Raw genomic sequence first — 19,594 nt, 5'->3', positions numbered from 1 at the left:
AGTGACGCCAGATCAGATTTGAACTGTCAGGCCTCATTTTAATATTTGAAATCAGTCATCCAGCCAGAAACCAGCAGAATTGATGATGAAACTAATGGTTGCGAACGATCCGTGCTGCGCGGTCGTTGCTTGAATGGGTGCGGTGAAGGATGCACTGCGACAGAGGCCACTCCCTGCACTCTTGCTCCCCCAAAGGAACTATCCAAGCCTATCACTTACCATGATCTCATCTAACCACTCTACTGTATTCCACCAGGGTTCTACGGCAGGTTTGACACTGCATAACCCTTTCAGCACCAATGTCATCACTGGGCTGCAACCCTTAGACTTGAGTGAAGTCCTGCCTTCCTTTACTGGGAGCCTTAAACAAATTCAGAAATCAGCAAAGGGAAAATAGGATTGGCATCAGAGGTGGACTCATCCAATAATCTTTCCCATGTACTGTTGCCACCTGGTGGTGGTGCAGGGTTGGGGTCAGAGGTACAACTAATGATTCAGTATTTGTAATCAGCATCTCTGATTTTACCACTCCTTTTCCTATGCTGCATGAGATGATCTAACACATTGCTGATTGATCACTCCTTCATATCAACCATCATTTTTGGATTTTGGTGCATGGTTTTGCAGCCAGAAGTCACACATGTCCCTATCCCTCCCCATTTATCCAGGCTGGGGACAGCTCTGATGTATGCTGACCTGCTTGCGCCAGTGACTGGGTTCTTGTCATGGTCAAATTGTCTTTGGGATTTGAACCAGGACCTTTTGGCTCAGAGGCAGGAGAGCTACCGACTGAGCCACTCCAGCTCCTGAGTGTTCTGTTCCCCACATTCCTTGGGATAATGGCTGGAACTCTATCACCTCGCCCGGCATGGAATTGGTGTAGGCAAGGCTCCAACAGTGAAAATCTCCATTGACCTTGGCAGGAATTTCCAGTTTTGCCCAAGCGAGGCCATAAAAACCTGCCCAGTATCTCAACTAGATTATCACCCAGGTAAGATAGCTTGGGTGGAGCAGTGACCTGCTTGAGTGTGGTCTGTAAATTACTGCACTGTGTCATCTGCATGTTATTTTTCTTCTTAAAGATTGCTGTGTATAGAATTTCCCTGTAATTTACTGTAAAGCCTTTCAAAAGACTTTTCTGACGTCACTACAGAAACATAGAATACCTATCTGCAAATGTCATTCGGCAAAGCATCGACTGGAATGTTCCTAAGGAAGTGCAAAGAGTTCTGTAATTTGGAAAAATGTGCAAGTTATTAACTGTTTAAAAAACAAAGTTGTATGATGAAATAGATGCGAGGCATGTTCTATTGTCTGCACTATAAAAGCGGGATTCAGGTAAAGCTCATTTAACACAAGTGTGATGCAACGTATCATCACTTAGTGCACTACATTTGTTATGTTTCTTCCCTTTGCAGTGTTATGTAATTTATCCAATCTTGCAAGAATTTTGTTCTGGCGTTCTTAGTTTTGAATTCACTTCTTTTTCTTAATATTGACATTTGGGCAAGGAACCAGCATGAGCTCCTTTGTGATAAAACCAAATGCAAAAATTGCACCAGACTTTGTAATCATGAGAAGAGGTTCAATGTGCGATTTTGTTTTGAAAGTAAAATTTTAGAAAATGTGTGACAAACAGTTGAAATTAATCAGCAGGTGGCATGAGCAGTATTACAGTTCAGGCTGGTATTTTAGCAACACGTTGTGGATCTCATCGCTGTGCTAAAATGTGTGTCCCCAGCCTGTGTGGGTGAGCAGTGGGACCATGGAGGTGATTTTAGTAGTAGCAGCAGGCAGAGGATCTTCCTGTTCTTCTGCTGTCATTGCCTGCACCCTCTGCCGCTGGGGAACCCACATTGTGGAATCACCATAGGCAGGACTGGAAGATCCTGGAAAATCTCAGGTACTGAGTTCCTTCAAGGTGAAGTTGAACAGAATTTTGACAGACAAGAGAACCAAGGACTATGAGGGCAGACCAGATGGTGGAGTTGAAACCACAAGATCAACTCAAAAGGCTGAATGGGCTGTTCCTGTTCCTCAGTCCTGTATTTCCAATTCGTATGTTCTTGTGTTAACTCTGCCTAACCATTGCCTTGTCAGATTTGATCCATCAATTTGCAATTGCACCATTATCTCTGAAAATACAAGGGGATGTTTAATACTCCATTTGGTTAGTAGCTTGAGAAAACAAATTCCTTTCAAGACAGTAAAATGCTTCCAACCTCTTATGAATGTGCAAAACCATATTTTACACTTTATTGTCTCATACTTGAAAAGAGATGAGTTGAACCTGATGTAAATAAAGAATTCCATGAACTTTTCTGTTGACATGATCTCTCTGGCCCTCTGTGCCCATCAGTTGGTGCAGTGAGCCAGGAGGATAGTGCATGAGGCTTTTGCATTGGGCATAAACACTTCTCTCACTGAAAACCATCTTCCTGGCAAGGTTTTGCCAGTGCGATCCGGATTTAAATATTAATAACATGATTTATGTGACATTAATGCATCCAGCATGGCTGTAACAATGTCAAGGGGATGGGCCTGAATAGAGGTAAGCCTGTGTGGGGGTGGGGCAATGATGGGGGAGCCATGGGGGTAACTCAGCAGTGGGAGGAGGCGGCCAGGGGAGGAGCTCTGCATGTGGGGAAGCATTCAGGAAGGAGTGATCGGCCATGGGGATGGGCGTGCAATACAGAGGTCAGCAACAGGGGGTATGCAGGGAGATTGATCGGCCACAGAGGGGGCTTGCGGGGGAGGGGTTTGATTGGCAAATGGAGGGGGATGCTGGAGGTTCCCGATGCTGGCGACTCTTGTTGCCGTGGAGGGGTTACACTGCTGCCGATGATGTGGGTGGGGCGGGAGAGGTGATGTGTGCAGGTGGCTGGCAGGAGATCTCTCAGTGCACTGGGAGATTGGGGTGCCTGCGCAATGATGCCTTGAGCAGTCTGCTGCCAGCTTCCCCCATCCACACCCCAACTACTGGCGTGAAATTCCGACTGCCAAAAGAATTGACAGTGTGTGAGAAAATTGTGCAGGGTAGCTCACTGAAAAGAACAGAGTGAAACACTCCAGTTTTCAGACTTTTGTGACACTTAGAATTTTTTGGGGCGGATTCTTCGCCCCCGAGGTCTTCCACTGTATTTTACGATGCATGCAAGATAAATCATAAACTGAGAAATGAACTTAATGAAAAAGGTATTTAGTGATTTTTTTTCCATGTCTGAATGATTCATTTTCAACACTCCAGTGTTGCTATAAATTGCTTTCTGCATTGAGCTGTCTCCTCTTTCTCAAGAGTAATTGCTTTTAGGTGTGGGTGGAAGTGACAGCGGAAGAGAATTTTAAGAATATACTGCTGCATATATAAAGATTTCAGATTTATTTAGGAGATGAAAAACAATCTGCAGTGGAATTTTATGAAGCTTTATATGATGTTCTGTTGCCTAAAGCTTTTAAAAATGACTAGAACAACTTTTTAAAACACCATTATCTTTACTTTATTGATGCGCACTGTTTATGTAATTTTGTCAGCCTTTCCCTTCCCCTCTCCCAGGCAGCTTTGCATTTTACTGAGTTGCAGTATGTTTTAATGATATGTGATTTCTGTTGAAAGTCTGCACAAATACCATTACCAATATCTCTCAAAAGATTAAAAGCGGAGAACACCGACTGATATTTGCTTCATGGGAATCCATAAATAACCACTGTCTTCATTTGAATACCATATGCTATAGATATATCTGAACGTATGCGTGAGGAGCAGGAGTCGGCCAGTTAGCCCTTTTCAGTCTGCTCCACCGTTCAATAAAATCATGAATGATATGATTTTAACCTCTGCTCCACATTCCTGCCTGTCCCCAATAACCTCTTTCATCCCCTTCCTTCTCCGGAATTTACCTACCTCTGCCGAAGGAATATTTAAAAATTCCGCCTCCGTTGCCTTTTGAGGGCAAGAGTTGCAAAGCCTGCTGAGCCTCTGAGAGAAAAGACTTCTCCTCACCTCCATCGCAATGGGCAACCCCTTATTTTTAATGAGTGACCCACCCGCCCCAGTTCCACAAGAGGAAATGTCCTTTCTACATTCACCCTGTCAAGTCCCCTGAAGATTTCATATGTTTCCATCTAGCCACCTCTTACTCTCCTAAACTCCTTTATTAGTGAGAGTTAAGAGGAAAACGCCCGTGCTTGAGATTTTTCACTAAGTTTCTATCCTCCACAATAAGAAAAGGCGGAATTGAAGGAAGAGAAACCGATGGCAGTGGTAATTCCAGTCACAACTCTCAAAAATACCTTTTAAAACTTGATGAAACAGAGCAGTCAGATACTTGGGATAACTGAATTGCTTTTGCTATAGCCGATTCACTCTGCTCCCAACAGCATAATTCAGATTGGAAACGTGCTATATGAAAATCATACCCGTTTGTGTTAAAACATGTTAAGTCACCGATACGCTGCTTATAATGCTATCACTTCTTCAGAATGTTCTTTTTTCAAAAATCCCTGGTTCCAAGAATCAGTAAATAACATAAAGCTAATCAGCATGTTCTTCATGCTGTTTTTTTTTTGATGGAAAAAGATTATGGCTGGAATTTTTTTCTGCTCTGTTGAAGGCAAATCCTTGCCGTATACTCCCTGGCGGTGAAGTGCAAACAATGGGAAACCCCATTGACTATGGCAGGACCAGAAGATCTTGCTGTCAGCCAATGGCGGGCCAGCTCAGTGAAACACTGCGGAAGATGCAAAGAATCCCACCCTGTATGTATTTTAAGCAAGTAGCAAGGGCAGAACCATCCAATACTGGATGTCCTACGCTGCAGGAAATGTAGATTCCATGATGTTGAAATGATTGTTGTTGGCAGACTTAAATAGTTATTTTCCCTCATTGTTTAAATATTCTTCTTGCCAATTTTCTCCAGTTCCACAGTTGTCATCCCTCCCCACTTCCCCGTGCCTTTCTCAATTTTGTACTTTGCTTATAGTCTGATTCAATGGATGATGGTTGTCCTTTAGTATCTTATGCAAATGCTTATCATGGGAACAGCCACACATCAATGTGATTGGCTCTTAATGGCCCTCTGAAACAGCCTAGCAAACCACTCAGTTGTATGAACTGCTACAGAAGAGTTAAATAAGAATTTTAAAAAATGCAGCATGCAGCATTAATCTAGACACCAGACAGGACAAAGGCGAACCTTGCCCAGTGGACTCAGCAGTCCGCCTCACCAACATCACAAGGTGTGAGTCATTAGCCAATTCGCTCCACATGATATCAAGAAATAGCTGAAAGCATTGGATACAGAAGTGTCTGGACCTTGACAAGACCCCGACAGTAATGCCAACGATTTGTTGTCCAGAACAAGCTGTGCCTTTAATCAATCCACAACATCGGCGCCTACCCAGCAATGTGGAAAATTCTCTTCCTGGCAGCGTCGTGGGTGTACCTACACCGTTAGGCAACTCATTGCCATTTCTTCAAGGCTAATTAGGGATTGGCATTCCAAAAGAAAGTGAAAAGAACTTCTTGATATAAGTATTGTTGATGAGCCTGTGTGTATTTCAGGAACTGAGTTAGACTCTGGAGGCGATCCTCCCAGCCCACTGCACTGGGAGACTCGAGCAGAGGCTGTTTAGCGGGCTTCCCGCTGGGTGCTACGGCCTTCGCAGGTCTCCAGCTGCCGAATTTCTGGCGTCGCCAACTCCGTGCCAGAAATTGACGTGGAGCTGAATAAATTATGCTGGTGGCCATTTATGTTTCATTAGCGGGCCCAGGACTGGCAAATTGTGCATGTGCGCTATGCTGCTGGCCTCTCCAGCAGGAATAAGCCGTGCCCACAGATTGTCAGCATGATTCACACTAGGCACTCTGTGATGCACAGAGTGTGAGATTCATTTTGAAAATGCCGCTGAAAAAGGCCAGTGTGATTTACCCCAGTTTTACACAAATTCAGCGCTTAGAATTTTTTTGGGAGTATCCCACTGTATGGCTTTGCCTGATGATGTCCAGATGACTGTATTACCTGCAGAAGGTGCTGCATATCGATGCGAGCAGCTTCACTACTCATTTTTCTCTTCCTAATCCAGAATTTTGAACAGTCATGCTCCACCTGCTCCTTAATTGAATTCAATACCGAATAAAGATTGAACCTGGGACCTTCCTGATTGTCTCTCTAACTCTCTGGGTTAAACACACTTAACAAAGTGGGAATTGATATTTCCGTTTTTAATTAAAGGGATCACTTTACGTTGTACTTTGGCAGATCAGAGTCTTGGTGATTAATTGATTAAAATATGTAAGATAATGCTGCATTATGCTTTTGCGCAGGCAACGATTTTATTTTAATGCCTCGGACACTTCAGCTGAATTAGGCTCTTTAAACATGTCTGCACTTAATTTGCTCTCAAAGTGAAAGTAATGAACTTTGGCAGAAATTCATTATTCCTACATCATCTCAGTGTTATAATTTTCATCATACAGCCCACTTGATGGGAGGGTGTTAAACTGATACCATATCGGACTTTCAGTCAAACACCAAGACAGTAGAGGCAATACTCACTTTCAAAATTTATTGAACATGTATGTTGCATACGTACAAAAGCATTAAACTTCTGAATCATTGGTCAGCTCTCACCTGGAGAAATGTGTACAATTCTGGGCATCACATTTTCTGAAATATGTTAAGGCTCTGGGCAGAGTGAGAAGAAATTTCTAGATTGGGACTAGTGATGAGGGACTTGAGTTATGTGGGAAAAATTGGAGAGAATGGAGTTTGTTTCTTGGGGAGATTTAATAGGCATGCTTAAAATTGTGAAGGATTCTGACAGAGTTCATACCTGGTAAGGAGAAACTGTTTTCTGTGGCAGAAGGGTAAGGTAACAAAAGCACTCGGATTGACAAAAGAACCAGGACGAAATGAAGAACATTTTGTAAGCGGTGCTTTGTTATGATCTGGAATGCACGGCCAGAAAGGCTGGTGGAAGCAGAATAACAACCTTCGAAAGGGAACTGGAAGTATCTGAGGTGGAAAAAAATGCAGGGCTTTGGGGAAGAATATGAGAGTGGGTCTCCTCTTGGGGTTAACTCTCTGATAACCTCACAGCCAAAATAGGTCAAATGACTTTCTGCTCTCCAAACTCAATGAACCCCTGCATCCCTTTCTCTGAACTTGACTTCAGTTAGTTACTTTGTCTTGATACTGTTGGACATGAGGTCCCAGCCCTTACATCTTCTCAAAATCGCTAAGGGTGGGGAAGGGGTGGTACCCTGGGGTTTTGAGGGGGTAGTTGCAGGGTAGGGAGGAGGTGGGGGTAGTGGGATTAACCAACTAGAAATGGGTGGATTTGAATTTCATTTGGTTAAGAGCTAACAGTGCTGAACATATGAAACAGATTCCTAATACACCTCAAACATGTTCACTTTTCAATTTTAAGGAGGCAGAACAAGAGGTGACAAGCAGTCTGCTCTTAGGAGGCAGATTAATCATTGAATTTTTTTAAAGAAGGTTGGTGCTTCCATTTCACAGGGATTCCAATTATAATCCACGCTCGCCAGGTTCCTGGGCCTCAGGAAATCTGGCTGACAAAATGGTACACAAGAAGTGAAAGAGCACTATTCTGAACTGGTGGGAGCAATTGTGTCTCCCCCACCCCACCAAGTCCAATAAGCTAACATGTAAACCACCCCACTTCCCCCATTCTTCCAAGATTACAGGTCCTGGGCTCTCCTTAACCTGAACTTCATTTCTACCTTCTGAATTCTGATCCAGCTGCTCCCCCACACCGACCTCCCACCTCCCCCCATCCTTCCAATGGTGATCCACAATCCACCCAACCTTGCTACATCCACCCAACTTTGCTGCATCCATCCCTCCACCCTGCAGTCTCTTCCCCAGCATACTTAGCCAATCCGTAGCTATGGCCTATTCTGGAGGTGTCTGTAAATGACATGTCTGTAGACTAGATTGGCATTAGTGCAAGAAATCTTTTTTAAAAAGCTGAACATGGTGTGGAAATCTGGCCCCTCACCCCAATCTGAAATTGGTTGATTCGATTTGATTTGTTATTGTCACATGTATTAGTATGCAGTGAAAAGTATTGTTTCTTGCATGCTGTACAGACAAAGCATACCATACACTCAGAAGGAAAGGAAATGTTGCAGAATGTAGTGCTACAGTCATAGCTTGAGTGGAGAGAAAGTTCAACTTGATGCAAGGTAGGTCCATTTAAATGACTGATGGCAGTAGGGAAGAAGCAGTTCTTTAGTCAGTTGGTACATGTCCTCAGACTTTTGTCTCTTTTTCCTGACGGGAGAAGGTGAAAGAGTGTCTGTCCAGAGTGCGTGGGGTCCTTAATTATGCTGTTTGCTTTTCTGAGGCAGTGGGAAGAGTAGCCAGAATCATTGGATGGAAGGTTGATTTGAGTGATGTTACCATCATGAATATCAGGGCCTTGTTCTTTTTTCACTTGAACTTCCCGTACTCGTGTAAAGCTGTTTATTTATACTAAGCAGTTAGCCTTGTTGTTTGACATGCTACCTTACAGAGAGACGGGAACACTTCATACTTCCTTTATCAGCCTATCATGATTGCAAATCCACAACGTCTGAATTTAGAAGAATCCTAAAGTCATTTTTTTCTTAAAGCTGAGATGAATTGTGCATTGTTGTGTGTGCACATAGGTTCCATTCGGTGCAGCTTGGTAGCTCATGATTTTTACCAGACATTCTGTAGAATAATTCAATCATTTAAAATTGATTTTCACAACATTTTGGTTACAAGAAACAGCCATTTACCTCAACAAACCTTCTCTGTTTGATGTCAAGCCAAGCCTTCTGCCTTCTGATCATGTTGCTGCTATATGGTTCCTCAGTCCCTCGAAACGAGGATGCCGCCAAGTAGGTTTCAAGATTTGTGTGTCCTCAGCAGAACAATTCCGGAGCCACAGGTCTTTGGGCAGAGAGGATAAGAATTTCCCTGGAGAAGTTTGTTCTCAAGCCAGGGTTCTGTTCTCTTTTCTGCTTTTGTTGCTTCTTTGCAGCCCAATTTATGTGGTCATTTTCTCAGTATGTTGCATTTTGTTGGGTGAGGTGCTGGAACATGATATGGTTTGTGGCAAGTTCCTCCAATGCATTGATGTCAATTTGTCCCATTTCCACTGAGGCTTTCTGAGTTTCCTTGAAACCTCCCATGTGCTGACTTTCCAGCATGTCCATAACATACAACAGATCAACCACAGCAAAGTTGTGGCCCAAACTGCAAGCAACACTCAGATTATCTTCAACTCCACATACAACACTGACAAGACCAATATTCTCCACCAGCCTCCCCTAGACACACACATACACCCAAGCTATTGTTATTAATGGGGAGGCATTCAAAGTAATTGAATACTCTCCATATCTCAGCAGACAACTTTCTCAAAAGGTCATATTGTAGAGGAGATCCTGCACAGAATCAACTGTGCCAGTGTGGTCTTTCAGAAATTCCACAGCCAAGTCTTTGACAACAGAGATCTCAATAACAGGACATAGGCTTTAGCCTACAATACTTTGGTTGTAACACACCCTTAGACACACACCGAGTTAGACGTTGGTCACCTACATTCAGGTCCTGGAGAATTTCTATCAACAGCATCTTCACAGCATACACAAAATGAAGTGGGATGACAGGTGAACAAACATCAGCATCCCCAGTGAAGTCAATTACAACCACAGTCACGCAAAATCAGCTCCACTGGTTTGAATACTGCATCCGCAGGCCAGATAATTAAATGGCTTCCAAAGCAGGTTCTATTTTCACAACCCAATCTCATTGATTTATTACTTCTTGGATACCACGCATTTCTTGAATTGGTTGCCAAAATTTGTTTCAATGAACTTCCCTGGTCATTTATCTCAGATTGGTTGGAATTGTTGAATTTCTTAGTTTTTTCCACACTATTTATTACACTGCGCTCCCAGTTTTTGAAACTGGTGAGCAGTTTGTCAAGCATTACTTAGTCCATTGCTTCATAATTTTGAAAGGTTTCATCTGGGCTTGCCTTGATAAGAAAACACTCGACTTTCTTAATCTTTCCTCATAATTTAGGCTTTTTTAATTTGATTTGATTTATTATTGTCACATGTATTTACAGTGAAAAGTATTGTTTCTTGCATGCTATACAGACAAAACATACCATTCATAGCGAAGGAAATGAGAGAGTGCAAAATGTAGTGTTACAGTCACAGCTAGGGTGTAGAAAAAGATCAACTTAATGCAAGATCAGCCCATTCAAAAGTCTGACAACAGCAGGGAAGAAGCTGTTCTTGAGTCAGTTGGTATGTGACCTCAGACTTATGTACCTTTTTCCCGAAGGAAGAAGGTGGAAGAGAGAATGTCTGGGTTGCATGGGGGCCCTAATTGTGCTGGCTGCTTTGCCAAGGCAGTGGACGTGTAGACAGAGTCAATGGATGGGAGGCTGACTTGTGTGATGGATTGGGCTACATTCGCAACCTTTCGTAGTTCCTTGTGGTCTTGGGCAGAGCAGGAGCCATACCAAGCTGTGACACAACTAGAAAGAATGCTTTCTATGGTGCATCTGTAAAAGTTGGTGAGAGTCATAGCTGACATGCCAAATTTCCTTAGTCTTCTGAGAAAGTAGAGGCATAGGTGGGCTTTCTTAACTATAGTGTCAGTGTGCGGGGACCAGGACAGGTTGTTGGTGATCTGGGCACCTAAAAAAACTTGAAGCTTTTGACCCTTTCTACTTTGTCCCCATTGATGTAGGCAGGGGCATGTTGTCCTTTACACTTCCTGAAGTTGATGACAATCTCCTTTATTTTGTTGACATTGAGGGAGAAATTATTGTTGCTGCATCAGTTCACCAGATTCTCTGTTTCATTCCTGTGCTCTGTCTCGACATTGTTTGAGATCCGACTCACTATGGTGGTGTGGTCAGCAAACTTGAAAATCAAATTGGAAGGGAATTTGGCCACACAGTCATAGGTGTACAAGGAGTAGACTAGGGGGCTAAGAACACAGCCTTGTGGAGCACTGGTGTTGAGGATGATCATGGAGAAGGTGTTGCCTAGCCTTATTGATTGTGGTTTATGAATTAGGAAGTTCAGGATCCAGTCGCAGAAGGAGGTGCCACGGCCCAGGCCACGGAGTTTGGAGATGAGTTTCATGGGAACAATAGTGTTGAAGGCTGAGCTGTAGCCAATAAATAGGAGTCCTTGTTATCTCAGTGGTCCAGGGCTGAGTGCAGGGCCTGGGACCTGGCATGACATTTGGTGTCCAATACTACACCCACCCAAGGATGGTACTATCCTTCCTATGGTATGGTGACTGGCTCTGAATGTAGCATTGTAAATTGGATGCAACCAATGTCATATACAGTCACACCATTTTTAACATAATCTGTATTGCAAATCCAACCTAAAATCTCATGTACCTTTATTCAAAAATCCAACCTTGAATAATGCTGGAACGTTTAATGTTTTTTCATTGATAACCCCCAGATCTATTTTCCTTTACATTTTCAGCTTTACTTTGAACAAAGATTTCTCAATGTCACCTCTGTATCTGAAAGTTATGGCTTCAAACTCCATTCCAGAGACTCGAGTCCAAATTCTTGGTTGACTGGGGTGCTGAGGGAATGCTGCGTTGGTGCAGCTGCTGTCTTTCAGATTAGTCAAGGCTCTTTGTGCCCTCTGAGGTAGATGAATGGATTCTAGGCAATACTTGGAAAGAAGAGCAGGGGCTTTCAGCCCAGTGTTGTGACCAATATTTATCCCTCATCTAGCATATAAAAAATGGAAAATTTGATAACCACGTGGCAGTTTGTGGGACCTTGCGGTTCATAAATTGAATGGTGTTTTTCCTACAACAATAAGTACAACACAAAAATACTTAATTGGCTATCAGGTTAGTTGATACATCATGAGAGATGCGATAGAAACGCATGTCTTTCTTTTCTTGTGTGGAACCTTGTCAGGTTTTGCAAAATGAAATGCAAATCCTTCAATCCATATCTTCTGTGAACTGCATGAGTCATACTTGTAAAAGCTGAGCATATTCTGTCTCCGCCAAAATCAATGCTTCCTCTTCATCAAGTGGTACTGGGTTGGGTGATGCCCCAGGAAAGAATGACAGTCTTATTTTTATATTTCATAGGTGTTGCCTGTGTTTTTATGAAACTCATGGAGCATTCACAAATTCACAGGAACACGTTTTGAAATGTGTGACTTCCTTGGAAATAGATATATTTTGTAAGCACTAATGAAGCAGTCAGTCACAACATACTGGCATCATTGATCATTCATAGACAAGAGCCAGGTATATTAACCAGCACAGAAGTCAGGCAATTAATGAACACAGTTGTGAGGTTTGCACTCTGATACGAACTGCCTCAGCTTCTGTAAAGAGACATCACATTTTATCAGGCAGCCCTGAAAATCCTAAAGCACTTAGAGTTACAGAGCATTTCTTGTCGGAAATTACTCCCCTCAAAACATCAAAAGGCACCAGCATTGTTGTGCATAACCAAGTAAAATTAACTCTGCGACAGCCATTCGAAAATGCAGACAAAAATTGGAAAAGGTTGGATTATTTCAAGAGAGGAATATTGCAATGAACGATCAGTACCAGGCAGTTATATGCATCGTGGAATAATCTATTTGCAAAAAAAAATGCAAAGAGAATGGAGTTGATGCAAAAGAAAGATTTTGGTGTAGTGAATAAGGAAATGGAATGGAAAATAGAAAGATCACACAAATTGCAATGTACCTGCCACAGTGAGACGCTCCAAATACTTTACAAAGCATCTTTCGGGACCAGATCACCATTTCTTACTGTTGCGTGACTTTTAAGTCAAAATTGACACTTAAGTGGAGGATACAGCGCATAATAAACCCCTGCACAATAAAAAATATAGGTTTGTAGACTGCGATACTTTTAATCACTTTGAAGAGAGTGCTTGAAAGACATAGGTTTGATAAATTGAAGAATTGTATAGAACATTTGGGGCACTGTTAATCAGATGATCTATAATTTGCATGTGTTATGTGAATGCCAGATTACTTTCTGCATCGTAAACCTCTTTAGTTCTGTGTGTTGAATTTGGATAAATTGATCATAATGCCTGAAAGTTTGTTAACAGTGCAATATAGCTAGTATGTGTGTGTAATGTTTCCCTGATTCAGTGAATCCTACATGAAAAATAGGCAGAATTCTCTGACGCCTCCTGCCAGCAGATTTGATTGTAAACGTGGGGTAAGAATATGGCAGGAGGCCCAGAAATTGGTTTCACATGGCCGTGAATTTACAGCAGGATCTTTAGCTGGTGCCCATCATAGCAGGTTGAAAAACAGGCCAGAGACTGGCGTGATCATCACTTGTGTCACCTTAATAGGATGCAGAGGAACGACTTCCCCTCTCCCCCATACATGCACACACTCGTGCAGGTACAGGGACATTTCTGAGCACTGTCTAGAGCTGCTTCAAGAGTTCCAGATAGAGGCTGCCCACAATCCTGGAATATCACAGCAGTGGTTCGGATGGTATATCTGCAGGTGGACCTTGCAAATTTGGTGTCCTGTGGGGGCGTCTATCTTCCAACCTCAATGCTCCTGGAGATCCATCTTCGTTCTCAGGATGTCCAGCTTCTTCCTTCAATGGAGGGCCAGTGGTGCTGGACATCCTTTCAATATGGCACCCAGATATGACATGGGAACACGTGCCATCCAGCCCTGTCCCACCACAAATATGTGAAATGCCCATAAAGATTGCCAAAGTTTCTTTTTATGCATGCTTGCCTCATTGATGTCTATTTTTCTAACATTCATGGGATTCTGGACTTAGTGCATTACGTTTTCTGATTGGAATCAGCCATTACTGCACATGCACTGTGCAATGTTAGTTAATTTCCAAGAAGTTTCAATTGGTGCACAAACAAAAAACTGGACCTCTGGCAAAATATGGGTTGAAACCTTTCAGCAACCAATTCCGTCATTTTTCATTCCATTTTTTGATGTGTGATGCCTCATCTGGACAAATCCTTTATATCATTTACAATATAGGATTTTTAAAAATGTCTTGCCACAAAATTATTTCTGTGGTTTTGAAATTTGAAGTCTGTTCTATTAGCATTTTTAAAATTATTTTAATGTAGCCTTCCCATCACTGGTTTCTCTATAGCTTTGAATATGATCTTTTCCCCTGAATGTTTCCACCCTACTTAACCACATTGAACTCTGCTGATTTTCAGCTCTGTTGACTTTACTGCAGCAATTTCTGCCTGTACTTTTTCCACTTGCTTTTTCGTTTGAATATTTTCCATTTGTTTTGATGTCCAGATGACCAATCTGTCCTGAGAAGTCCAGAATTTTTGTGTTACTGCTTTTCCATTCAGCCTTCACGAGGATGGTCATTTTGGATCTGAGAGTGCACTCAATGGATCTCTGATTTGGTTGGATCCCTATTTTAACCATTCTTTCCCCAAAACTTAGGCTCTTAGAGATTCTTCTCTTCGATCTTGTTGGCAGTACATCAGTTTAAAGAAATAGAAGGACACTAATTATACTTCAAAAGTACACCAATAGGCCAGGATTTTCCACCCTCTCTCGTGACAGTTTTCCGGCAGCAGTTCACCATTGGCTGCAGGAGAGATTTTCCAGTCCTGTGAAAGTTATTGGCCATTTGCATTGCCCATTAGCCACACCACCGGGGGTACTGGAAGATCCTGCCAGCAGGAAGGCCCAGAAAATCCCAGCCATTCTGTGTAATATGAGAAGATGTCTCATTGACACAAATGTTATGTGAGTACAGGTATTTTAATTCTCCTGCACTAGATCTAGAGATCTGGGTGTTGTATGTTGGTTAGTCTACCTTCAGAATGATTATTGAGATGTTGGTATGTTCAAACAACAACTGGTTTACTTTACAGAACTGAGCTATGTGCAGCTATCCATGTCTAGGGTTACACTGCTGAAGTAGTGAACATTCTCCATCTCTTTTAGTCATTTGTTCTCTTACCTCATCACAATATGGGAGCTGCTGTTTACACAGTCCCACACATTAATGACCTGAATACAACATGAGGCACCTTCAAGTCCAGAATAAGTTGTGAATAATTCCATTATAAACCCCATCCCGGTACCAAAGAAAACCCAGGCAGAGTTTCTTAATGGCTATTGTCCGGAGGCTCTGATATCCATCGTTATGGAGTGCTTCGAAAGGTTAGTCATGGCACGAATCAATTCTGTCTTCCCAGAATGTCTGGATCCACTACAGTTTGCCTTCTGCTGCAACAGGTCCACAGCAGATGCCACCTCCTGCACACAATCCTGGAATAACTAGATAACAAAGATACCTAAGTCAGATTCTTATTTATCAACTACAGGTCAGCTTTCAACACCATTATTCCTACGAAATTCATCTCCAAACTCTGTGGCTTGACACTTGACTCCTTCCTCTGTGACTGGATCCTGAACTTCCTAACCCACAGACCACAATCAGTAAGGAAAGGCAACAACAGCACCTCCATGATCATCCTCAACACTGATGCTCTGCAGGGAAGTCCCCTCAGCCCCTTACTATACACCTATAACTGTGTGGCCAAAGTCCCCTCCAACTCGAATTTCAAGTTTGCTGACGACACCATAGTGGGTCAGATCACAAACAATGATGAGACAGAAAACAGGAAGGAGATAGAGAGTCTAGTTAACTAGTAGGGCGATAATAATCTCTCCTTCAATGTCAACAAAACAAGGAGATAGTCATTGACTTCAGGAAGCGTAGTAGAGGACATGTCCCTGTCTACGTCAATGAGGATGAAATAGAAATAGTCAAGGGCTTCATGTTTTTAGGTGGCCAGATCACCAACAACCTGTCCTGGTTCCTCCATGCAGACACTATCATTAAGAAAGCTCACCAACACCTCTACTTTCTCAGACTAACACATCTGTTACAACTCTCACCAACTTCTACAGGTGCACTATAGAAAGCATTCTTTCCGGTTATACCGCAGCTTGGAATGGCTCCTGTTCTGCCCAAGAGCACAAGAAACTGCAAAAGGTTGTGAATGAAGCCCAGTCCATCACTCAAATTAACCTCTCACCCACTGACACTGTCTACACTTCCCGCTGTCTCGGAAAATTAGCCAGCATAATCAAGGACCCAGGCAGCCCAGACATACTCTCTTCCACCTTCCTCCATCGGGAAAAAGATACACAAGCCTGAGGTCGCATCCCAACTGACTCAAAAACAGCTTCTTCTCTGCTGCTATGATTTTTGTGTAGATCTACCTCACTTAAATTGATCTTTTTCTGCGCCCTAGTAATGCGATATTCTGTAATATGACATTCTGCACTCTCTCCTTTTCTTCTCTATGTATGATGTGCTTTTTCTCTTTAGCATGCAAGAAACAATACTTTTCATTGAATACTAATACATGTGACAAATTAAATCAAAATCTGTTTGTGTACTTTTCAGAGGTAAGCAATGTCACATTAGATGCACATAGTCAGAATCTCGCCCAGCTGTGTGAAGAGCTGGACGAAGAAAGATAACCAAAGTTATCTTTCAACACAATTTCTCTGAGGACAACTCAGTATCATAGTTTGAACTGGCACCATATGCTTTTCTTTTCAAATCAAGTATCGTTTTGTATGACTTCAGCATTGGAGACAGGTTGTTTGTTTCCAGTGTGGCTGGAATCCTCAATTAAACTCCAACAAATAGACAAATGGAGACTCAGTGATAGTTTGAGGGATATAATCACTTAGCACTCCAATGTGCAACACAATAAGCAACATGTCTGATTTGTGGTCCATATTTGATTTCCCATGGGTATTCCCATCATACAAGAGTTTGTTTCTGCACTGTTGCTTTTTGCATTTCCTCAGCCCTTCATTCAACAATACCTGTTAGACAAATACTAGAGCAACTTGGATGGCTTTTCTTAGTTAGATCTGATTACCCAGGTAAATAGTTCAGTGTTGCAATAATTCAATCTGGATTATAGATTCAGAATCTGGGCTATCAGGATTAATATACCATGCTTTGTATGTAACGTTGAACGAGTGAAGATGAACATCAGGTCTGATGCTTCATTCTCACTTAACTCCCCATCAAAAGCTCTCAGCGTTTCCTGCTTCTGGTTGGCCCTGGTAATGCATGAAGATTTTTTTCTTTATATGTGCATGTATTACTTCAATGCTTATGTTTGTCTGCTAGCTTCGCCGGTGGAGAATGGACATGCCGTTTATAGCTGACAGGTGGTCAGTGTATTTGCAACTGCACTTCAGAAAATAATATTTCAATCAAAAGAGGAGGGAAGCTGATTCATGAGCAGTTTTAAAAGTAATTGTTCACCGTGAAATATTCTGGAAAGAAGTCCAAAATTCATTTTAGTGAACAATATAAACTGACAGCCAAACATAAATGGCTTACAAAGTGATCAGAACCAGAGAAAGAGACTAGGGATTAAATATATTTTGTTGATTTGAAACCAATAATGGTGATTCAAAATCACTGTAAATGGGACATTTCATAAAGTTTGAATCAATGCCCAGTGGTCCTGATATCATGGTTTGGCTTGACACAGTTTTCTGGATTTCCATTATCTACACTGTGCTTCGAAACAGTGTAGATATTCCAAGTTTCACCAGTTTCCTCAAAACTCGGTAATATTGGTCTTCTCTGCACTGCTGTCAGAACTTGAATGCCACTGTTTTGTCTTAATGGCTAGAATGGCTCACAATATTCTACATTGTGGTTTGATCAGATTGTCACAGGACTGTACGTGTACTGTCAACAGGTAGCAGAGTATTAATAAGGTTACTGACCTTTCAGCTGAGTGTCTAATCGCAGACAGGAGAACATACTCTTGGGCTACAAATAAGGAATATTAAGAGTAACAGAAAGAATGCAAGTACAAAGCAGATGAGATAGCTGATGGAGCACTAGAGAAAAATACAGAAACCCCTTGGGAGAGATAAGGAAACTGGGTAAATTATTGAGCGGATCACAGAAGTTAAACCATGGAGAAACTGTTTGAAGGAGAAAATTGACAAACCAAGGAAAGAAGAACATCACCTATCCATTAAGAAGTTCAAAGTATATGGGTCCTGTGCAGGTTTACAAAGTGATCAGACCCAGAGAAAGAGACTAGGGATTAAATATATTTTGTTGATTTGAAACCAATAGCGGTGATTCAAAATCACAGTATCAGAACAGCATAGCATTTGTCTGCCCTGTTGGGACATTTCATAAAGTCACTTTCATCATGAGTCATGATATTGATACAAATGAAGAAAGCCATTCAACTCATTCACGTCAGAATTTGAGAAACACCGTATAATCTAGTGAGTTGTAAAAGTTCACCTTCAGGAGGTAATTGATTCAATTATCTGATCGAACCTCTATTTAACCATTATTCATATGGTACATTGTTAGCATTTACTGTGCTAAACCAACTGGGACAAAGCTTCCTGACTAACTAAATGTGATCAAGGTTGTTGGTTCAGATGGGCAAAAGTAAGTACAAAAGACAAGAATAGGATTCACAAGTATAAATCCTACTCTTTGAATCCTCTTCTTCTAACAAGCTGGACAGTCATTTTAAATAGTTGGGTAGATGATTCAACACTATGTATAGGAAAATGCATAACCTGACCCTGCCCCCCCACCCCAATGTCTGATCTAAATAAGGTCATCCAGAGCCTAAATTTAATATAGCTAATTACCAGATGACAGCAGCTTTCTGCATCAGTGCATATCCCAACCACAAAATTGTCCAGGATAACAGATATCAGTTTATCCTTCTGATTGGTGACCTTTACTTTGACGCACATATAATGGTTATAACTGAGTGAAATATCTACCTTCCTCAAGATAACCAATTAAGCAGTTATCTTTCTGGGCGTAAGATCTTTCCTTAAAGTCAGTCCCAGGTAGTTTGATTTCACAATCCATTGTAATTTTATGTATTGTGATTAATATCCTTGGAAGCCAAAATCTTCCGTCCTGCACTGATTCCATCACAAGTTCTGGAATGCCAATTCTGCAGACGAATATTTAATTCATTATGGTTTTAGACTCTTGCTGAATTCACAATCTTGTATACATGGTAAAATTGCAGGCACAACTATTGAAAATGCTTCAAAAATCTTTACAATTGCAATTCTAGAAAGGTGCAAGGATGTACCAAATATTGTCTCAATGTGTCTTGCTATAGCTTTTAACCACAAAGATAGGAGATTAAATCCTGCTGAAAATAGCTTTAATGTAAAACACATTAAAATGTCATGTTCAATAAAATTGTCTGTCTTGTAGAACAGAATGCAATCTGGAACAATGTTTAATATAAAATAAATCATTAAAGCCACCACTGCTCATTCGCACTCAGAAGTATGTGGTTTTGGAGCTTGTATCAATCACTGGTTTACTTTATAACAATCGTCTGTCCCCACTGTGGACTCTCTATATAATTGCCATTATTATTTGCAATTGATAGCTGGTGCTTTTCTTTTCTTGTAATAAACTTTGCTCCATTGAATGTTAGTTCCAAAATTAAATTATTATTTTGTTGTTTTTCTTTTCTCTCATATTCGTAATCC

The 19,594-nt window shown here is 41.6% G+C and overlaps 1 protein-coding gene across 1 annotated transcript in view; it reads left to right on the top strand.

Moving 5' to 3' along the window:
* Positions 1-19,594, top strand: part of cnksr2a (connector enhancer of kinase suppressor of Ras 2a) — a 422,869-nt gene that overhangs the window by 156,154 nt on the left and 247,121 nt on the right. The gene's annotated exons all lie outside the window — the stretch shown is intronic.

Source organism: Carcharhinus amblyrhynchos, chromosome 15 (assembly GCF_965287045.1).
Source record: "Carcharhinus amblyrhynchos chromosome 15, sCarAmb.v2.hapA, whole genome shotgun sequence".
NCBI classification, from domain to species: domain Eukaryota; kingdom Metazoa; phylum Chordata; class Chondrichthyes; order Carcharhiniformes; family Carcharhinidae; genus Carcharhinus; species Carcharhinus amblyrhynchos.
The sequence above is the reverse complement of the archived record's forward strand: the minus strand, read 5'-3'. Positions and strand labels throughout refer to the sequence as shown.